At 32.9% G+C, this 24,691-nt stretch overlaps 1 long non-coding RNA gene across 1 annotated transcript in view; it reads right to left on the bottom strand.

Annotated features, from left to right (window-relative positions):
- Positions 1 to 431: 431 nt before the first annotated feature.
- LOC145293094 (uncharacterized) overlaps positions 432 to 24,691 on the bottom strand; it is a 24,735-nt gene continuing 475 nt past the window's right edge. The window contains exons 2-3 of the long non-coding RNA XR_013869660.1: positions 3,558 to 6,764; positions 432 to 1,942 (exon numbers count right to left, since the gene is read on the bottom strand). This is a non-coding gene — a long non-coding RNA (uncharacterized LOC145293094). The remainder of the gene's footprint in view (positions 1,943 to 3,557; positions 6,765 to 24,691) is intronic.

Raw genomic sequence — 24,691 nt, forward strand, 5'->3', positions numbered from 1 at the left:
GGGAACTAGTTTAGTCGCCGGTGACCCGTCCATGAGGCAGGTAGTACTGGGTTACATGGTACCAGTAGCATGTGACATGCCCTGATAGATAGATAGATAGATAGAGAGAGAGAGAGAGAGAGAGAGAGAGCGAGAGAGGGAGAGAGAGAGAAAGAGCAGGGGGGAGAGAAATAAAAGAAAAGAAAGAGTAAGAAGTACTAACAGACATAGTTAATAATCAAACTGTGATAAAAAAAAATAATCATCAGTCAATGTATGGAAGCTCATAGGGTACACAATGAACATGGATATGTGAATACGGCTGGTTGGTAAATAGGCCGAAACATAATAGAAATTCCAATCCATTACACCCCCCATATAAATAATAACCCTTGTTTTTGCCTTTGTGTTTCTGAATTTAGAAAAAATGTTTACATTATGACAATGAAAAAGCGTGCTAATTCTACAAAAAAAAAAGCAAAAAAAAAAAAAAAGAAAAAGCAACAAACAAACAAAAAACAAAAAGAAAAACAAGACAAAACATAAAAAACAAAAAAACAAAAACAAAACAAAACTAAAAATAGATCTTCAGATAAAAAGTCTCCGTGGTTTTCTTTTAATCGTTTGAATAAAACAATCGACTTTTGTTGGTATGCGCTCACAAAAGCGTTTCATGTCGATAATAAAAGGCAGAAAAAAAAACACACACACCAGGGAATGTCAAAATATACGTTTGCCGTTGGTAATAATGGCAAATTGGGAAATTGCGCTTTTTTTATAAAACAACATCGTAAATAAAATTCACTAAAGCAGGTGAAATCTCAGCTAATAAGCAAAACTAAAAAGCTATGTAAAAGCCATCAGTCGCCGGCTAGACGACTCGTCATCTATCTATCTATCTATCTATCTATCTATCTATCTATCTATCTATCTATCTATCTATTATATAAAGAGAATGTTTGTCAGTGTGTGTGTCTGTGTGTGAATTCGTTCCACATGAATTAGAAAACGGTTGGGTCGATTTTTATAAAATTTCACACGAAGCCTGGCAGTATCCTTAGATAAGTTTTGTATCAGAATGTCTTCGATAAGTATCGATAACCGATAATCGAAATAATCCGCTGAAAGAAGAAATGGGCGATTTTGACTAAAGTTAACACCTTTTTCAGCCTAACATCACAAGGGCATTTCAGAAGATTTAGGTCCGACATATAAAATCAACAGTAGGTTCTTTGATATGACAGGGGCGCCTTCGAAATGAATGCTTCTGTTTAAGGCACAATCGCACCATGATATTATACTTTTTTATTTTAAATTTAAATTCAAGCCATTATCATCGCACAAGCAGTAAGTAATTCTTTGGACAACTGTTCTCGTCTTGAGTGTTATTTATATTCGCGCAATATTTTGCGTTATGTTGAGTTGTGATTCGGCCTGGCACATGCACAATGATGTCTGGAGTTATGCTTTGGAATCTGTGGAACCCGAGAATTTGCATGGAATTTTTAATTTAATTTAATCCACGGGGATAGCATAATTTCGTTCCGTCATCCATGGTTGGGTAGAAATCCTAAGTAATTCGCAATTATATTTTGAGTATCGCCTGCTCTGAGGATTGAATCTTCAACCCTTAAAAAAGCGTAAATTTATAACTGAATTTTACCAACTACTTTATTCACTACGCCACGGCTCCTACCAGAACGACAGAATGCTAGCCACGTGAATTAAATAAAGGATTCTGGAGATTGACAGAAAGATTCCGGAGTCTGACAGAAAGATTCCTGAGTTCGACAAGATACATCTAAAAAAAAAGTCAGAGATTACATTGACCGAAACGTTATGTCAATAGCAACTAAGATGAGAACAGTAGTTCGATGAATCTAAATAATACCTCATCTAAAAAATTAAAAAAACATAAATCCAGACATCATTGCGCATGTGTCAAGCCTAATCTACTATCTATCTATCTATCTTCTATCTTCTATCTATATATCTATAAAAACAGAGATGTGTGTGCCACAGACGATTTCTGATTGGTTAATCCAATAATCACATCTCCTAAAAAAGTATAGTTCTTACGCTCTTAACTTTACCATAAAATATTTTGGTCTTATTTATTGTCCATCTTGGAAGGGTTTAATTTTTTTCTAACTTGCCATTTACAAATTAGAAAAATACGAAAGTTACAGACATCACAATCCAACCTCTGACTCAACGTCCGCCATTAACACAAGAAAGCAAACGCTGGACAGATTATTAGTACTACTACTACTACAAACAATACAGCACGAAAACACGCGCACACACGCACACACACTCACGTCCACTACCGTCCTTGGCTACGTCACGTTGTTATGGCAACACGATAAATACACAGTAAATTTGATTTTCTTCATTTCTACGCAAATATTACGCAAATATAAATCATATAGAATATCTGTATGAATATAATTACACGTAATAGTTAAATAAAGATGATCATCGTATAAGAGAACCGAAAAAAAAAACTAATAGGGAATTTGTATAAAGTTGTATTTTCTTTATAAATAAATAGAAAAAAGGGGTGTTGATAAGACTATCGATACTTATACAGTTTAGTGACGACATTAAAAAATGGAAATATTGAAAAAAAATTTTATTGTCCGTAACTGTTATAGACTGAAGTTCTCCGAAAAAAAATTCTTACAGCGAAAAACAATTATTTATCACGACGACGTCAACGTGGCCATTTTGGAAATGTACCTAGCAGAATACCTCCATTTTAGGCCAAATTTCGCAATCTAGCCTTTTTTTTCTCGCCATATTGAGATGCGCACAACACATCTGAAATTTTTTTACGTTTTTTTTTTTTTTTTTAATCTGCAATTTTTTTGCGTATTTTTTTTTTTATAAATAAGAATACTATTGAATATGCAAAGAAATTGAAGAATGCAAAGAATTGAGGAATTTTTATACGAGATTATTTTCGAAACATGCTCAGTTGGACACGCATGGATAACTTCGAAACTTCGTTTATTTACTTCTGTTACAAATTAAAAAAAAAAAAAACACCCCAAAAATGGCATCTGTCTTCGCAAAAAAAAAAAAAAAAAATCTCATTCTGGTGGAGGGGAAAAAGGGCTAGATTGGCCTAAAATGCAGGTATTCTGCTATGTACGGCAGTTACCTGCCCTTGGGGAATTCCTGGGCCTGCAATAACATTTCCAAAATGTCCACGTTGACGTAGCCGTGATAAATCATTGTTTTTCGCTGTAAAAAAAAAAAAACTACTTGATCAAATGAAGTGAAATTTTTTTCGTAGAACTTCAGTCTATAACAGTTACGTACAATAAAATTTTTTTTTCAATATTTCCATTTTTTAATGTCGTCACTAAACTGTATAAGTACCAGACTATCAATATTTTATATATATAGATTCCTTGGACATGGATCTAACTTATTAACTTTACTTGATCCCTAAACAATAAATGTTACGAGGTCATAATAGGGGTAAAAGTTTTAAAAAATTGACCTTTTTTTTTTCCTAAGCAAACACTTCAAAACACCTGGGCAACGCCGGGCACCGATTGCTAGTATACCTATAAAAGCGAAAATTATGGGGACACTAGGAACAGTTTTGATTGGCTAATCTAATAATCAAAACTCCTCATAAACGATGATTCCAATCGTCTTAATTTCGGCATCAAATGAAAGAGAATAATTTATTGTTAATCTCGGGGAGTATTAATTTTTTTCTTAGTGAGCATTTACAAAAATAAAATTATACGAAACTATCCCCAAAGACATTGTATATACGAAAATTGCCATTTACATCCAAATCTTATGCCTGGTTTCTATAGTAACACACCCACACGCACATATACGCGCATGCATGCAACCACCATGTTGCTATGGCAACACGCACACACGCACACAAACGCACATGCATACAAACGCCAAATTCTCGATAACATTAACTGCTTTTTTAAAAAACAACCACGCCTCATTTTTAAAAAATAAATCGTTTTTAATTATCTCTCAAGATGGAGATATTTTGTATCCATGAGTATATTAGATGATCTGTTTAAATTTTAAAATGCGCACTTTTTCCTATTTTTCTAGGCAAACCTTTAAAAAATACAATTATACGAAACTAACCCCAAAACACAGTGAAAATACGAAAACTGCCGTTTAAATGTAACTCTTACGCCGGGTTTCCATAGCAAAACTCCCGCACACACACAAACGCGCATGCGTGCAACAGCCATGTTCACATGGCAACACGCACACACGAACACAAATTTGCCTGATAACAACGTAAAAAATAATTTGTCCTTTAAATAAATAAATAATTTTTTAAATGCATACAAAGCAGAAATCTAGCGTGCAATAACGTTTTTTATTATTGATTATAATTGTCTGAAATTCTTTCGTTTTGTTGAGATAATTAATTATATCATATTTTCCTTGCATGCAACTTTTTCTTTCAGCTGCTTTGTTAGGATGGTCACATTCATTTTACTGGTATCGATGATTTACAGAAATTCCTTAATTGATATAGAAATTCTCGTCTGCTATTCGATCGACGTCAAGTTGAACATAAGCTATGTTTCGTCAGGCAACAAAAAATTATCGTAAAATTTCATGCAATAACAACTTGTTTGAAAAAAAAAACATTTTCTTTTTTTTTTCATTTTTTCTTAGCATTTTCCTTGCGGGTGGGTGTTAATTCGATGATTGTTAAAAATTTTATTATTTAGTGGAAGCACAAAAAACAGAATAGATTACTTTAACTTTAAGATGAATTGTAACCCCCCCCCCCTCAAAATTACTTTGTGCCTTTCTTTTTTTCTCTTTACTATTTTTATATTTACAGAATTAAGCCAATATTGTATATCAAGCAAGGTATTACCAGTTTACCTTTTTGCATATACTGCCCATATTTTTGTTATATTTATGTTAAGATATTTTCTATTTACATCTTTTTATTACTCACTGCTTGCTTAAATTATTTATAGATTTAAGAAATATTAATGTTCATTTTGAACTTCTCTTGTATTTAATATTTTTTTTTTTTACATTTTGAACCGTTTTTTTAATGACGTTTTTAATGAAAAAATTTTCGTAAAGTTTCAAGCAATAACAAGTTCTTAAAAAAATTACTTTTTTTTTTCATTTTTTCCTATTAACTGAAAATTAGTTTTAAGAAAATAATTTTCATCTGCTTGGTATTTTTCAAAGGAATTTAAAAAATATTTGTGTACAGTAAGAAATTATTTTTTTATAGGTTATGGTCAGCCAATATTCTATGAGGCATTTATTAATATTTTTCTTGTGGATGGGGAGTTAATTCGATGATTGATAAAATTTTTTATTATTTAGTAGAAGCAGAAAAACACTTTGAACGTTATAAAAACAGTCATAGATTACTTTAGATGTGACATGCATTGTAGTCAAACCTTCAAAATAACATTACTTTGTCCCTTTCTTTCTTTTTACTATTTTTCTATTTACAGACAACACAATCTTGTATATTAAGCAAGGTATTTCCAGTTTAAAAAAAAAATTACTGACCATATTTTTGATATATTTTTGTTACTATATTTTCTATTTACATCTTTCTATTACTGACTTCTTGCTTAAATTATTTATTGATTAAAGAAATATTAATTTTAATTTTGAATTTCTCTTGTACCTAATATTGTTTTATTTTTAATATTTTTGAACAAATTTAAACAAACGATTCATTGTAATAATTTCGTCAGTCTATTTTGCATTACTTTCATTACACTTATATTACAGCTGTTAATTTTGAGAACTTTCCTATCAATTATGCCAAAAAAGGGAAGGTCATCGATAAGTGCGCCGAGGCATCAACTAATGCAAAGAAGGCGCATGGCGCAACAATCAACAATTACTGTGCTCTACGACACAGCAGAACATCCAGGGGATGCTATGGTCGTATTTGTTGAAAATGGTCGTTTAAGTCATTCGGCTGGGAGTGGTTCTTCCTTCATTCCAGATTCGGATGCAATTGGTGATAATTCAAATTTGCCTGAGCCTTCAACAAGTAGTTTCTCAATCGCAGCATTAGAAGGTACACTGCACGTCAATCTCCCATTTACCCAAATGACGAGAGTCAGATCCAGGTGGTTTCTCAAGCTTCAATGGACGAAGACTTAAGAGAGAGTTATTTGGAAAGAGATGCAATTTCTGCTGAAGAGCAACGAAAGAATCGTCTTAAAAGAAAAGCATTAGGTCAGTCTGCTGCACGCGCTTCCGAAACCGAAGAACAACGAGACAGACGTTTAAGGAGAAATGCTTTAGCAATGATCACTGCACGCGCTTCAGAAAATGTAGAGCAACGAGATAGACGGATGGAGGGTCAGATACAATATAGAGCCAATTTGGAAGGGCATTCAAGAATAACAAAGTCACGCTGGTCTTTAAAAGCATTCAACTATATTCCATCTTCTAATTATGCTGAACACCCAGACATAAAAATAGGCTCTACGTATAAGAAATGCTTCGATTGTCTCGAGAAAAGATGGCCAAGTGAACCAGCGGGAATATGCTGTTAAAATGGCAAGGTGAAACTCCCACTTCTTGAAGAACCTCCAAAACCGCTACTACGCTTGCTCACAGTTCAAATCCTGAATCAAGAACCTTCATGAAAGAAATAAAGCACTACAATTGCGCATCTCAGATGACGTCTTTCGGATCGAGTTACCAATATGAAGTGGGATGTATGCCAACATTCAAAGTACAGGGGCAGGTCTACCATCTGATTGGATCTCTTCAGCCAACTGAAAATGAAAAAAATGGTGTCAAAATTAAAAATATTTCATTTTTACGTTTTCTACCAAATTACTATGCCAATTTGGAGTGTAAAGCCTCGAAATTTGAGATACAGGTTAATCGGATGTGAGGAAAATATTTTTTATTGGCTTTGACCCAGAAAAATAACTGCTAAAGGGTCCAGACCATCACTCGGGAAACACCGGGGCATTATGCTAGTCAGAACTAAACATAACGCAAGATATTGTGCGTAATTACAAACAACATATATCGGTCACGCAATTGTTAGAAATTTGTTTCACTGAATCAACTTTCGTCCAATGAAATATTTCTCACTGACCGTTAGAATTTTTTTCAATTATTTATGAAACTTTTTGAATGGCTTTTTATAAAGCATAAAACTCCTACGCAATTGGCTAACATTGTCTCTGTTGTTGTTTAACGATCACCAGATGGCGTAAATTTGAAAGCCGCTACATTGTCACATTCTCTATAAATGTCCTGGACAAAATCAAAATCTATCTTTGATCACGCTGATGTTTGAAATCGCGTTTTAACCGTGTACACGCATTTATACAAAAAATATAAATCTACATCCATCTCTGATCACGCTGAGATTTGAAATCGCGTTTTAACCGTGTACACGCATTTATACAAAAAATATAAATCTACATCCATCTCTGATCACGCTGAGATTTGAAATCGCGTTTTAACCGTGTACACGCATTTATACAAAAAATATAAATCTACATCTATCTCTGATCACGCTGAGGTTTGAAATCGCGTTTAAACCGTGTACACACATCTATACAAAAAATATAAATCTACATCCATCTCTGATCACGCTGAGATTTGAAATCGCGTTTTAACCGTGTACACGCATTTATACAAAAAATATAAATCTACATCCATCTCTGATCACGCTGAGATTTGAAATCGCGTTTTAACCGTGTACACGCATTTATACAAAAAATATAAATCTACATCCATCTCTGATCACGCTGAGGTTTGAAATCGCGTTTAAACCGTGTACACACATCTATACAAAAAATATAAATCTACATCCATCTCTGATCACGCTGAGATTTGAAATCGCGTTTTAACCGTGTACACGCATTTATACAAAAAATATAAATCTACATCCATCTCTGATTACGCTGAGATTTGAAATCGCGTTTTAACCGTGTACACACATCTATACAAAAAATATAAATCTACATCCATCTCTGATCACGCTGAGATTTTAAATCGCGTTTTAACCGTGTACACACATCTATACAAAAAATATAAATCTACATCCATCTCTGATCACGCTGAGGTTTGAAATCGCGTTTTAACCGCGTACACTCATGTCTAAAAAAAATCTAAATCTAAATTTATCTCTGATTACGCTTGGGTTTGTAATCGAATTTAAACCGTGTACACGCATCTATACAAGAACTATAATTATTTAATTACTACGAGGTTTTAAATCCCATTTAAACCGTGTATACGCATCCATGCAAAATATAAATATACATCTATCTATGATCATCTGAAATCTGCATACATTATAAAATATCATATTTAAGCGTATGTTATTCTCCTGTCTTTTAGTAAATAGAATCTCCCGATCGAATAATTTATAATCTGGAAATCGTGACACACGTACGTACGTTAAACTTACTACAGTATCATTCAAACACTGCTGTGTTTGAATATATGGTTTGAAATCGCATTTTAACAGTGTACACGCACATCCAACTCTGATCATGCTGTGTTAGGAAACCGCATTTTAACCGTATACATGCACACATACAAAAATATAAAACTACAGCAATCTTTAAAAGCACTAAGGTTTTAAATTGCTTTTTAACCGTTTACACGCATCTATAAATACACCTTTGATAACGCTTAGGTTTGAAATTGTATCCTAACGGTGTGCACGCATCTATACAAAAAAATATAAATATAAATCAATCTTTGGCTCCGCTAACGTTCGAAATCGCATTTTAACCATATACATCAATCTCTACAAAAAATCTAAATCCTTATCCATCTCAGATAACACTTAGGTTTGAAATCACATTTTAACTGTGTATACGCATCTATACAACAAAAATATATAAATTTATATCCATCTCTGATTAAGCTGACGTTTTAAATCGCATTTTAACCGTGTACAACATCTCTACCTAAACATAAATCTACATTCATCTCTGATACCGCTGACGTTTTAAATCGCATTTTAACCGTGTACACGCATCTTTACCTAAACATATAAATCTACCTTCATCTCTGATCACGATGAGGCTTACACGCATTTATACAAAAGATATAAATCTATATCCATCTCTGACCCCGTTGGCGTTTGAAATCGCGTATTAACCGTGTACTGGCATCTCTACAATATATATATATATATATATATATATATATATATATATATATATATATATATATATATATATATATATATATATATATATATATTCTTCTCTGACCCTGCGGAGATTTGAAATTACATTCTAACTGTACACGCATCACTGCAAAAAATGCTATGCCCTACCCATCGGCTGACCCGTAACGTCGAAATTTGAAAATTTCATCGTTAAATCCATCGTAAGAATTCACGGCTTTATTTTCAAATTATCAATTATATTCAAATTTTATATTAGTTTGCGTGATTGAGGGTTTCAAATTATCTTTACTTATAGGGCATAAGTCAAGACATGCTAATATTTTATAGGCTGGACCAATCGTATGACTAAATAAAAGAGAAAAAAAAAGATAATCTCGTGGCCGATTATGTTTGTTAACTTAAAAAGAATCAATATTTAATTCATTAAATATGTAATGGTTTCGAAGATTTGCATAATTCGATGATCAGAAATGTTTTATTTATTTATTTTTTTTCATTTGCTTTCTGGTTCTGTACACGTTTTTATCGAATTTTTTTTATTGCGTTTTGTTTTTCACGAAAAATAAATTACATTGCTGATTCATTTACTTTTGTTTCTGTTTCCATTTCACCATTAATTAGGATCCACATTGGAAGCGGAAACATCGATTGATATATTTCCGATTAGAAAACAATGTAAAATAGGAACACATAAGTATTGTGACTGACAAGGCTTACTAATCGAATAACGTGTTTCATATATATAAACGTTAATACGCCACAATCACGTTGACACACCGGTCCTCGCCAGATCACCGAAGTAAAGCAACGTTGAGCCTGGTCAGTACCAGATAGGTGACCATTTGGGAAGGCGAGGCGCTGTATGTACCGCGAGGTAAAATACCAGGTTGAAAACTGGCGGGGTCTATCCTGCTCTCAAGGGTAAATGGAACTCCGTCTAGTGATGTCACAATAAAAAATATCCTTGATAGCCCTGGTGCAGCGTCAAGTATTCAGCTACCGACAAGATTTGAATTACGCTACAAACTCGTGTAGTGAGTTTAATGTCGGCTACGGTCGCGCTGGATGGATGGAGGCTTACTAAGGAAGACACGGAAATGAGTTAAAATAAAATATTTATACTTTACAAAGATCAACGGTCGTTGTACTTAATAACAAGATGGCATACTACGGAGTACACACACACACACACACACACACACACACACACACACACACACACACACACCGTATTTACTTCTCTCCCATTGGGAGGGGATGTAACACACGCTCAGAAGGTGGGAAGAGCACGTTGGAACTGCAAAAATAAGTCTGTAGCCTCGGCGACATTCTCCGGTGAGAGCGCCTAAGACAACGAACGATAAACTTGCTCCACCCAAAAGTCGAGTGGCAAAGCCTAAAAGGGTGAACCTCCTAGGAGTAGACAAGACATTTGCATCAATCCTTAAGCTAAAATGGAACTAAAATGACCCGGTTTCTGTCGGACAGGTTGTCGACTTGTTTGCCATGAAGCGCGCGCGCGCGCGCACACACACACACACACACACACACACACACACACACACACTACGAGAGTCGGTACCTCTCGGTCTATTTATAACATTCGGAAGAGTTTATATATTGTGCATAGGTGAGTCCACACGACACATTAAAAGTAGTTAGTTGAAAAACACGGTAATTTATATAAGGAAAAGCGTTTTCACGCGAAATAAAGAAAAACAAAAAATTATAGACATGAAAATATAAAAATGGAATTGTGCGTTTGTTTTCTTATTTTTTTTTTCTTGAAATCGAATCACGCGTTTCATATTTATAAACGTTAAATGAGCTTTAGGTCATCACAAGAAATGTGCATGATATAAAGCCAGGCATTTTAGAAGGTGGAGTGGATAATGAGTTCGTTGTTAGAATTAATTAACAAGCTAATCGTATTGGTGTTATCTCGTAATGAACAACTCAGATAATCTAGGTACGGATTGGGCGAAAAATCATCAATTATAAATGTGGTCACAAACTTTTTTTTTCTAAATATTGAAACTGCAAATACCGAAACCTAGAGACTAAATAAATAAAAGAATGGCTCACAAGTTTAAATGCAAACAAATATTTAACCTGCTTTTAAAAAGAAGAGAAATGTTCCATTCGGGTGAATCAATCAGATTGGCGAGAAATTAAATAAATGGAAGAAATAAAAGTATTATCAACAGTGTGTTGTTATGATATGGTGGTGATCTACCCTATTTCATAACTATATGAACTCTCCCAGAGACTGCTAAATCAGATTGACAGGGAATTAAATAAACACGAAAAAAAAAATGAAGAAAAATGAGAGTATGTCGAGAGTAGAGTACAGCTAATGGGCTTCGTCTACAATCTACGTAAACAGATGGCTCTGTGTTTGTTCAGATTTCGCCACTGTATTAAACCATGGCCTAAAGGATTACTACGTTTTGTCCAGAAGACATTTTCGCTAAACTCAACGGAGCAAAATATTTCTCAAGGGTAAAATGAACCTTTTAAAAATATTGTACTTAAGTATATTTTCAAAAGGTTGATTTTACCTACAAATAGTTGCAAACAAGCAGAGCTCAAAGCAAAGTTATATAATACTCTTATGGTTTGTAAAAATTTGAACAATAACCATTTAAGCTTAAGGTTATACCAGCCGTTTCAACATGTAATGGGTACATTGCTACGCAAACTGAAAATTTTTGATAACATTCTAGTGATTGTAAAAACGTCGATCAATACAAATGGCATGAATACGAAGTATTTAAGACAACCCAGGACTATGGATTAAGCGGAAGAAGGGAAAGTGTGAATTTTTTCCCTGGAAAAATAAAATATCGTTGTAAAGACCACGTTTTCTTTGTTTAGGAATTATTATAAAGTGTTTATTTCAAACTTTCACGATTTGCGAGCTTCTCTAAATGAGCTATTAGAAAAGACTGACTTTAGAAAAGATAATTCCAGGAGGCGTTTGAACGAATATTCTCACCTCAAAATTATTTTTAAAGCATTACAATTCGGATTTCGAAACCATTGTGGCTACAGATAGCTCCCAGCACATACTGCAAACAGAAACCCTTCTCTCTAATTAAAATTATAAAATGGAGTTTCTTCCATCGTTAAAAGTTAGTCATACTGACGAATCATCTAGACTTGTCCTAAAATATGCTGCAGCTCTTGAAAACACAGTGATTGTCTCCTTACAAACTAAGATAGAATTAAAAATATATAGAGTAAACACCATTAGAGAGCTTCCGCGAGCACTCGAAGAAATTAATTAATAATTAAAAAAAAGAGAGAGAAAACTGACAAATTCAGAAGTGTAACAATCTGTGATCAAGTACTTGTGTACGGCGATTGAGTCAGTTACGCGGGAATTTCGAGAATTAAACGTCTCATTAGAACCTATGTGCATAGATGAAGACATTGAAAATGTTTAAAAACCATAAAAAGGTTAGGCTGACCGTAGTCTAAGATTCACATAGATTTTTACTGGCCCACTGAATGATTCATATTACCTCAGAATATTAGACAATTTCTTGAAATGTTTGAAAATATAAAAATGTAAAGTAAACAAACCGCAGAAGTAATCATTAGATTTTACATCAATTGTTAGTCTGGCACAGAGTCGTTAACTGTATTGTATCGGATAGCGCAACGCAATTCACGTAATAAAATATTCTGCTAACTTTCAATTCATAAGTAATGCCTCTCTTTTTTATTAATATTTTTTTTATATATTATTATATTGGGTGCGATATAATAATTAGTGATTGGACGATTCCAATATTTTTCCCAATTCCGATACAATTACCGATTCTGACCTGATTCTTTATAAATCTTTAAATATTTAACTATAAAAGTGTTATTTTGTCTCGATTACTGTAAAAACATACCTTAAATGTGCATATATTTTCTTAAACGTAAAAACATACTTATGGGGAGGTGATCTAGAGATTTTAGTCTTACTTGAAGTTTAAATCAATAAATATTTATTATTTTATTATTACTACAAGCAGTGGAAGATTTTATTAAAAAAAATCAAATAAAAAAGATAATCAAAGGAATCGATTTTGGCATCGGAAAATAGACTCAAAATTTTCCGGTTCCAATACCGCTCCGATTTTTCCAATTCACGATTCCGATTAATCGTCCCAACACTAATGATAATCGATAGAGAATTGGCGCTATAATAATAATAATAAATACGAAATCTGCATACATTATAAAATATCATATTTAAGCGTATGTTATTCTCCTGTCTTTTAGTAAATAGAATCTCCCGATCGAATAATTTATAATCTGGAAACCGTGACACACGTACGTACGTACTACGTTAAACTTACTACAGTATCATTCAAACACTGCTGTGTTTGAATATATGGTTAATTGGCATTTTTTAGTCATTTAGAACTGCTTTAAAGCTTATATACGGCATAATCACGTTGACACACCGGTTCCCACTTGATCACCGAAGTTGAACCTTGTCAGTACTAAATGGGTGACCATTTGGGACTTTCAGGTGCTGTATGTGCTCTCCGCTTATCTCGGCATTGTTTTCAGTCGTCTCCTTGCCACTGGACTCAAACAGTGCCGATTCAGGAGAGGTGTGGTTGGAGATTGCGCAACCCTTGACTCACAATTACACGCGCTACTGCTCCTAAGTGGTATCCTTTGTCTTTCAAGACTGAACGAAAGCATGGAAAGTTTCACTACTCACCCATTTTTCAAACAATTATTACAGATTATAGATCACCTTCTCAGTTATATTGTGATTTTTTTTTTCAATTTTCGTTCAGTAAAACAAAAAGTTATGATAGATTTTCTGGTGTTCAAAATCGTAAAAATAGGTAAGGAGGTGAGTGACGCTTTTTATGACTGGTTTCCATAGCAACCTCGTCGCTTCAGCGACTACTGTTTCTACTAATTCGAAAAGAGAAGTAACAAGTGAAACAGAGAAAATGAAAGCATGAAAGGGAGATAATTGGGGAATTTTATTGAAAGCAGACGAGTGCCGTACATTGTTATCACTTAGGTGTTTATGGGGGCAAAAAATAAGACTCAAATTAAACAAAGAACAAGTGAATTTATTGGAAGCCTGGAAAAATCATGGATTACAGTAGAAAAATATGAGCATGAAAAGTAATATAGTTATGCTTAAACATGGAAAATAAAGGACTAGTTGTTAAAACTGGAAAAGAAAAGGACAATATATTTTAGTAAAAATATAATAAATTTATAACTTAAAATATTGCAGCACTAAGATTTTTTTTTCAAAATTCAATTTATAACATTATATAATCGTTTCTTAATGCTGCAATATTTTAAGTTATAAATTTATTATATTTTTACTTAAATATCTTGTCTTTTTCTTTTACAGTTTTAACAACTAGTCCTTTACTTTTCTATATTTAAGCTTAACCATATTACTTTTCATGCTCTCATTTTTCTATCGTAATTAATAGATAAATGATAAAGATTTATTAGTAGTAGTTATAATTTCTGCTGAGAATAAAGATCTCTACTTTAATTAAACTTTGCTGCTGATAAGAAAAATGGTTGTCATCTGAAACATATATTTTTTGACAATATGATTTGTGAATATCATTTGAATCACACGTTTCTTCAAAAAAAGGTCAACCCGGGCCAACCTTCTATTCCATTTTCCGAATCACTGATCCGAATTGTTTCCGAATGGAGTCCATTTATTTGTCGCTTGTTCCCTCTTTATTAAATGAGCTCGTTTCTTATCTATGCTTAGTCTCCCTTTTCTCTTTTCTTCAAGGGCGTAGCTTTACGATGGGGAAATCGTGGAAGATTTCTTGTCGAGAACACATTTCAAAATGACACCCTTGCCAAAGGCTTAATCAAATAATAGATATTTCTTTGACACCTGCATACGATGGATTCTTTGATGTGCCGCCTGAACTTTTCCTGGGGGGAAAGGGAAGCTCCGAAGAATACTTTAGTCATTCTACTTTGTCATCATCTCATTTTCATATGGAAAGGCCTTTTCTTCCGTTTTTCCTTTTTTGTCGACAAGAAAACTACTATAATTCTTGTAACTATCACCACAGCATCTTTAATAGATCATCTTAGTTCTGTCGTTTATGCTTCTTCTTACTAGTATTATTCTTCCGTTTTTCCTTTTCTTCTTCTTCTTATACCGTTTCATCTTCTTCTTCTTCTTCTTCTTCTTCTTCTTCTTCTTCTTTTTCTTCTTCTTTTTCTTCTTCTTCTTTGTCTCATTATTATTGCCATTCTTTTTCATTCTTACCCCGTATCTTTTCAATCTCTCTCTCTCTCTCTCTCTCTCTCTCTCTCTCTCTCTCTCTCTCTATATATATATATATATATATATATATATATATATAACTACTTCATTTACTCACATAAAATTAATATACGAAAGTATAGATTTATGCGTAAACTTTAAGTATTTACTTCAAAAGTGCTCAATACGTAGGTAGAGCTAGTTAGTTAGTTATAAAATATATATGGCGATTAAGCTACATTGAATATTCTGCGTTTCATTCACTCTAGGATTCTTCAATATTCAGTGAAGCTTAATCGCCATATATATTTTATAACTTACTATATATATATATATATATATATATAGCCTAAGCTCAATTTGTTTACACAAAGAGCATCGCTTAATACGGTAATGGCAGTTTGTTTATCACTTCCCAATATGCTCAACTCTAGATACAGGGTGACCCCCCCCCCAAAAAAAACGGGCCCCAACTCTAATTAGGTCCCGTTTGTTAGTGTTTTTTTCCGAATAATATGAAACTTTGGTCATAACTAGTTTATTTATTCAAAACATCACATCAAAATACAAGGGTCTTTGGCCTTTTTTTTCGTTCTGCAGTATATGTTCGAGATGGCCTCCATTTAGCTTCTTTTTTGGGGGGGTCACCCTGTAGGAAGCATATATATATATATATATATATATATATATATATATATATATATATGGGAGATATATCAATGTGCTCTATTTAATTAAATTCAAAATCGATGGTAGTGTTATTGTCCTGATATCCATTAATATATATCTATAATATAAAGCTGAACGTCTGTGTGTGTCTCTGGTCACGAATAGGCTCCTATATGGTTGACTATTTACTGATCACATATAATGATAGAAGATGTATCGAGACACAGTAATGGGTATGTTTGATCTGGCATAATGATGATTCATTAAAATTGTGGGGTCTGCGTACGCGCCTGGTCCACAAAGTATCGAAATAAAAAATTTAAAAATTAAAAAAAAAACGTTTACATAAGAATACTTTGATAAGTATGTTTTTACTTAAATAGGGATGGTATAATAAAATTGTGGGGTCTACGTTCGCGCCTGGCCTCCATAGGATGGAAATAGGCACAAACTTTAATAAAGACTTTTCATATCTATCTGCGTAAGTATACTTTGATAATTATGTTTCAGTTTGAAGAAATATGGTATAATGAAATTATGGGGTGTTTGTCCGCGCCTGACTTCCATAGAATGGAAATATGTCACAAAGTTTAACAAGGTTTTTTAATATAGATCTACAGAATATTGTGATAAGTGTTTCAGTGAGAACAGGTATTGTATAATAAATTATGAGGTTTATCTATTTTATTTTTACTTTCATCATATTTTGCTTTGGTTTTGATACCCCCCAAATTCGAAGCTATCTCTTTACAACCCTTCCTTTTCATAACCTATCATACATTCCTAAATCAGAGTCCATTTTCTGTAGGCTGTTTTCGAACCCAGTCAACGACGGGTACTTTTGCTAGTATATATATGTATATATATACATACATATATATATATATACATATATATATATATGTATATATATATATGTGTGTGTGTGTGTGTGTGTGTATGTGTGTATGTATGTGTGTGTGTGTTTCAGAGTTGTGTTTTATCACGTGCGCAAAGCGTATTCTGCCGGTATTTGAAAATATCACCACAGACGAACAACAACAACAACAACAACAACAACAAAAATAAAAAAATGAAAAAAAATGTATAACATTCTGAAGATGGCATCTATCTCTGAAATATTAATTTTTAACAAATAAATATATGTTTATTTTACATAATATTGTTTTAAAAACGTATTTTATATATATATATATATATATATATATATATATATATATATATATATATATATATATATACATATTACTTTTCATTTATCACACGTAATGTTAATTATGCGAGAAAGTGTTCATAGGAAAGCAATTAGTTTTGTTAATACTTGTTAGTGATTTTCAACTCAGAAAAAGATTTCATAATTTAAGTGATTGTTGTAATCTCTTTCTGTGCGTTTTATATTATATGTTGTTATTATCATTATTATGGTGTAGTTGATGCAATACACTCTTCATGTTTTACACCGTTTCTTCCTCTTATTATTTTTTATTCACTAGGGATTTTTATACGAGTCGATAACGGTGATTGTTCACTGATAATAACCGGGGTGTGTTTCCTGGAATCTACGTGGCAACAAGTATCCCCTACTCTCCTAATATTCAATCTGTTTCGATAAACATTGGACACTGGTTTGCGTCGTGTCAGTAGCCGTTTACTATTGATTTTTCTTTGCAATCGAAATTGTTTTTGAGTTGCAATAAGTCTCCTCAAGGTTCCATAACTCTCAACTTTCTAGTGAGGATCCGGTTTGTACTTTCCTTTAATGGTGTTTCCATCCTCCTTGACGTTTCAGAACTATTTTGCGTGGTATTATTTTTTTTACTCACGCAATACGAATTTTAGGATCAGATTTACAGAATTCACTATCTCTTTCAATAATCTTTACAAATTTGTTTGCGTTATCGCAATAGCCGTTTATCATTTATTTCTTGTGGGTAGCGACCATTGGTCTTCACTGGAATATCTTCCATATTCCTTTCACCTCTATGGCCAGGTTCATCTATTTGCTTGTTTTCCGTTTCATTGACGGTCACTCTGTGGTCTGCTGGAACGGCAAGATCTATCATTTGACATGACTTAGAAAAGTAATGCCGGAACATAGATTCTTTTTAATACTGATGACGTCCAGTCTTCTTGCTTGGATGAATTTATCTGTTTGCACGTCCATGTCCCATAGGATTTTGTGACTTCCGTTTTTAGGTACAGCTTCAGGTGTTCAAGATTCAGTGGTTTGCAAAGTTCCAAGTTTACTACCTTCCCCATCTTGTGTCTATTCTGGTATTTTTGGAGCTTGTTTGCTGATTTCAGTTGTGTTGTTTATCGCTTCGTCCCTTTGTCTTCAGAGTTTACATTTGCAGTTTTCTTGTGTTTTATCAATCTTACCTTTGCTATAGTTAGCTCTAATCGCATTATCGTGTTCGACTGGGAGTAGTGATTCAGTTCGTCCGTTTAGGTATTCGTTTCGCAGCCATGTCCAGGTGTTTTCTTGAGTTAGAATTTTTGTCATGATTAATATTATTATTATAACTAGTATTAATATTATTACGATTATTATTATCATTATTATTATTATTATTTTTACTATTATTATGATTATAATAATAGTAAAAATAAAAATTATAATAATAGTAAAAAAAAATTATTATTATTATAATTATTATTATAATTATATACGGTATAATCACCTTGACACACCGGTTCCCATCAGATCACCAATGTTAAGCAATGTTGAACCCAATCAACACTAAAATGGTTACTTTTAAAGATTCCGGACGCTGTATGTGCTCTCCTATTATTGTGACACTGTTTTCAATCAGTTTTGGGCCTCTCCTTGCCTTGGACTCAAGCAGTGCCGATTCAGGAGTGATTGCTTAACCCTTGTCTCACAATTTCACGCGCAACCACTCTTATAACTATGTCCATTATCTCTTGACACTGAACGGAGGCATTCATCGATTATTATTATTATTATTATTATTATTATTATTATTATTATTATTATTATTAATTTTACTACTAATAGTACCTTTAATGTACGTACGTATGTCACGGTTTCCAGATTATAGATGTTTCGATCGGGAGATCTTATTAATTAAAAAGGAGGATAGTAGGTGCTAACATACTACTACCATTAAATTATATGCATAGATAAACGCTCATTTAATGTTCGTAGTATGTTATTCCATGCGATCCTTCTTTTTAATAAATAGGATCTCCCGGTTACCGAATACACAATGTAAAAAAAAAAAAAAAAAAAGTTGTCGCTTTTAAGCATTACGTTTTAAAGAAAATATGTTTTTTTTTAAATTTTATATTTATTTCCTTTGTGAAACCTTATTATCCTGTATTAATGACCTCCTTGACACGATTTCTCATAGAAAATGTGTTCTTAAAATTGTGATGTAAAAATGGTTGTGAAATTTTTAGTAATTTGTTAGTACATTTAACGCATTAACGTGTGTCATGGTTTATTTAACAAAAAATAATAAACTCTGAGTAAGTTAAATGTCTTTTAATTCTATAAAAACTGTAACACCCAGATATATTCTGACACTACATTAATCAGATTACTTAGTTAAATACTTTTACAATTTTAACAAAAGAGCTGCAATAATATCGTGAAGTCTTCATTCACGCTGAACGTCCACAGCATCAATATGTTACATATGAAAGATGCCGCTGTGGAATTTCCACAGGTCCCGCTTAATAATATTAGGAATTTCCACAGGTTCTGCTTGTTAATATTATTACTATTTTATTACAAAAATAATTATTACTATTACTATGATTATTACTATTATTATTACAATAATCTTTATATTAATATCGTAATTCGCTTCGGTCGTTATCATTCTGTGCTTACAAACAAACGTAAGTGGAATGTTTCGAACACATTTGATTAACTAAATAACTAAATTAGTATCGATGCAAGGCATAAACCTAGCCGTATTCTGATTGGCTAAGAAAAACGCACTCTAGCAATCTCGCTAACAAAGCAAAACGTTAAAACAATATGGCGGATATATCTTTTCCATAAAAAACAACCGTCAAATTTACATTAAAAACATTGGGTTACAGTTTACAGGTATGTGATAACATTTATTTATAAAAACTTTATTTTACGCTCCCAATTTTTTTTACTTAACAAATATATTCCTATACCCACCCTCGAAATAAAAATGGACTATTCTCGTTGCCTATTAATTACCTTGTTATAATAATTATTAAAATGAACCTATTATTATTATTATTATTATTATTATTGCTGCTGCTGCTGCTGCTGCTGCTGCTGCTACTACTACTACTACTACTACTACTACTACTACTACTACTACAGCAATCATTATTTTAATTATTGTTTCTATTATTATTACTATTAATATTATTATTTAAATATTTATTTACTTGTCCGTCCGTCTAGTGTCACAAAACACAATCATCATCGCAAATATTAATTAATGAGAACCGAACAATCCCCTTTATAGTCGTTTTTATCAGTTAAAAAATCATTAAAACCATTCCCTCTCCAAAAACCTTCCTACCGTTATTATCTACTTACATTTCACGTTGAAATTCGTACAAATTCCAACGCATATAAAATGTAGTCACTGTTTTCGTGTTTTAATCATTTATTTCTGTTTTTTTTTTCAACCATGCTAATTTTTACATACTCGTAATGTATTCCTTGCGTGTTATTTCTGGTATACATTTATGAACGTATCTACAAATTCTGAGCATTTATACACCCAAGAGAATGCACAGAAGGACCATAGCATCCACATTTACAAGCAGGAGAATTTACAAAGAATTGTTTTGAATTTCAAAAATGTTAGGCTGCTTGTTAAAAACTTTTGATCGAATTTAAAGCAATTCCCAAAGCGCTACTCAATTAAACGAATCGTCACATTTAATTTCTATTTCAAAACATCGTCTGTTTGTATAATTTGGATGTTCTTTTCTATTAACGTTTCTGTCTCATGGTTATATCTCATAAGCACGCATTTATTTCTTTTGCCGATCATTCATTTTAATGTCAGTGAAATAAGAACTCATTGTCACAGAATAGAGTATATTATTATTCAATCACTAGGAGTTTTCACACAGGCCATCAATTTTTTATGAGAACAACCTGTGGTGTTTCCTTGAGTCTGAGCGACAACAGATCTCATTATTTACTCACTAGGAATAGTCACATCATCAAAGATTTCTCTTTGAGAATATCTTGTGGTCTGAGTCTGAGTGACAACAAGTCTCCCCAGATTTCCAGTACTCTCTAACCTTTTTGAGAACCTTTGCAAATGAATTTGCGTTATCGTAACAGCCGCTTACCATTCATTTCTCGTTGGCGACGACCATTGGTTTTCACTAGAATTTAGGTGGCAATAAGCCTTCATAAAGTCTCAGACCTCTTTGTACTTATCCAATGGATGTCTGGCTAGTGCTTTCTCTCCTCGGTATTTCCGTCCTCTTTGGCCCTGTTCTGATTATTTCACATGGTGTCAATTTATAATTTATTATAAATTTATATCTATTTATAAATTTATATTTATTTATAAATTTATATTTATTTATAAATTTATAAATAAATTTATTATAATTTATTATAAATTTATTATGGTGACATACACACAAAAAATGGGGAGATGTAGGGATCAGGGAAATTAGCTTACAATTATATAGTTTCAGTTTTCATGATTCCATGTGATATTCCTTTGTGATTCCAATCTTTGCCATTATTTTTTCAACGTTTTTCAGTATTGTTCCTAGTGCTTCTACTATTAGTGGTGTTATCTTGACTTTCTTCATCCTCCATATTTCTTTTAGCTCCATGGCTAGTTTCGTGTATTTGCTCTGCTCCTCCGTTTCCTTAATCTTCACTCTGCCACCTGCTGGAACGGCAAAATCTACAACCTGGCATAACTTTTCTTTCTTTATTTTCTTTTTTTTTTTTACTTCTTCTTCTTCTTCTTCTTCTTCTTCTTCTTCTTCTTCTTCTTCTTCTTCTTCTTCTTATTATTATTATTATTATTATTATTATCCACTAGGAGTTTTCACACAGGCGATCATCAAAGATTTTTTAGTATAATTTGTGGTGTTCTCTGGAGTCTGAGTGACAACAAGTCCCCTCAAATTTCCAGTACTCTTCAAGTTTTTTAATAACATTTGCAAATGGATTATCATTATTGCAACAACTGCTTATCATTGATTTCTCATTGGCAACAATCATTCGTCTTCACTAGAAATTGGCTGGCAAATAACATTCCTATGGCCCCCCCGTCCTCATTGCACACATCCAGTAGAGGTCTGGTTAGTGTTTTCTCTCCTCAGTCTTTCCATTTTCTTTGAACCTTCACGAATATTTGGTGTAGTGTCAGTTTATATCGGCACTTTTTTAAGAAGAGGGTTTGACTTACAATTATACGGTTTCCGTTTTCTGGATTCTATGGCATGTTTCTTGATGATCATGTTTTACTTCTGTTGCAGTTCTTATGTGTTTGGTTAGCGGTTGTAGATTATGTGTGTATTGGTTCCTGCATTCAAAGGTTTTTCTTAATATTTCAGCCGTTTTCATAATTGTTATGTGTTTATCTTTTTATTCATCCCTCTGATTACAATGCACGACATTTTCAACGGAATAATTTATTTCCTCGCAAGAGTAGCTTGATGTTGTTCCGTCGTTAACTATGACTGAGTAGAAGGTGTTGTAATTTGTAATCGTATAATAAGCGTTGTTCGCACAAAGAATTAAACCCTCAATTTTCGCACGGTCTTACGACGTAAGAGTTATAATTGAAAAATTAATTAGTTCTGTGTATTTGCTTCATTTCTCTGTCCTATTGATATTTACCCCGTGGTCTACAGGAATGGTGAAATCTATGATCTGGCAGGATTTTTCCTTCTTTTCAATTATTATGACATCTGGTCTTCTTGCTTGGATAGTTTTATCTGTTTGTATATCCACGCATGAATATCAAATAACTGATTAATGAATGACTTTTGGGTTCTTATTTAGAATTCGACTCAATCAAACATGCACAAAATACAGACAAATCTTTATGATGCACCTATCCTTTATTTAAAAAGATGTCATATTCCAAAAAGCACGTAAATTTATCAAGTTTATTATCTAAATAAGATATAGAAAATTTAAACACTCTTTTTATACGAAAACGTTCTAATGAAATTTAATGAATTTAAAAGGAAACAATGAACAAATTAAAACAATTACGGTCAAGACTAAACGTTTGCTACGTTTATTGACTCCGGATATAAAAATTTGAAAATGCAGACGAAGGAGTGTATATAATTAAGGTCTATTTAACGGATGTCTGTTTAACAATGTGATTTTTCTAGATACGTAGTCATAGTGGATGATGTGTGACTTATTTTTAACTGTTCTTTCTGGTAAACATGTTCTATCACTACATCAGATTATATAGTCCTCAAAATTACAGGTCTTCTTATTACGTTGAACTTTGGCTTTTTTTTCGCTCTTGATAAAGTTTTCGAAAGTGTGAGCAAAACTTTGGTTTTAGATCTTCCACATTTCAATGTTTAATTCGTACACAGTTGTGTCTAGTCCACATTAATTTTTTGGAAATACTAATTCCTATTATCTGAGATGATGCAGATGATGCAGATGATGATGATGATGATATCTGGTTAATTTGCTTTTATTTCTTTTTATACAAGTAAATTGAACAACGTTGAAATAGTATAGTGTTATCACGCCTAACTCGTGTTCCGCTGTGAAATTGATACCAGATGGTGACAGCTTTTACTTTGAAATGCATACTCATCTTTTCTTGCAATTTATTGCTTTCTCTTTAGATGAATTCGTTGCAGAAACTACATTGAAAATCTCTGCAACATTTGCAAAAAAATTGCTTACAAAAGCTTTGATCTGCTAAAATAAACTATTCTGTCTCTGCTTTCATGCTCCTTGGACACTACCGATTTTATGGGGTAATCGTATATACCTATTTCAAGAATAATGAACCTGCCCAGAGACTATAAATATGGTTACATCTAACCCGTTATTGGTTTGCCATTCGTGAAAGTTATGGCACCAAAACCATGACGTATACTACTGTAATTTTTTTTTCATTCGTATTTTTGGATTATTCGAACTACTGTTCTAATCTTGAGTGTTATTTTCACAACGTCTCGGCTAATGTAACCTACGACCTTCTTTGGAATTCCATGCAAATTCGCGAGTTTGATAGAAATATTCCCGAAATCAACAAGAGACACCTGAAAAGGTCCAGAGATTGCATGTACTATGACTTACATATCCAAGTTTAACAAGTGAATTGCCAAAGTGTAAGATTCTATTAAAGATACTCAAATTCCGGGCGTTTTCCTTGGATTATTACCATCGGCTCATTACGCATTAGACTATTCTTTAACTTGCCGAAGGCTATTTCATCAACTTTACGTGAAAAATCATGTGTCACAATGGGAAGGTTTTCTTTTTAGGGAGCTGGGGGCTTCCCGGAAAGATAGTGCCAGACTTGCCAAATACTTGTGGTGAGGTACACAGCAACAGGCTGGCGCCAATATCCAAAATGTCAGGCATGTCGACT

This window comes from Euprymna scolopes, chromosome 14 (genome assembly GCF_053919585.1).
Source record: "Euprymna scolopes isolate OS-2025 chromosome 14, ASM5391958v1, whole genome shotgun sequence".
Classification (NCBI taxonomy): Eukaryota; Metazoa; Mollusca; class Cephalopoda; order Sepiida; family Sepiolidae; genus Euprymna; species Euprymna scolopes.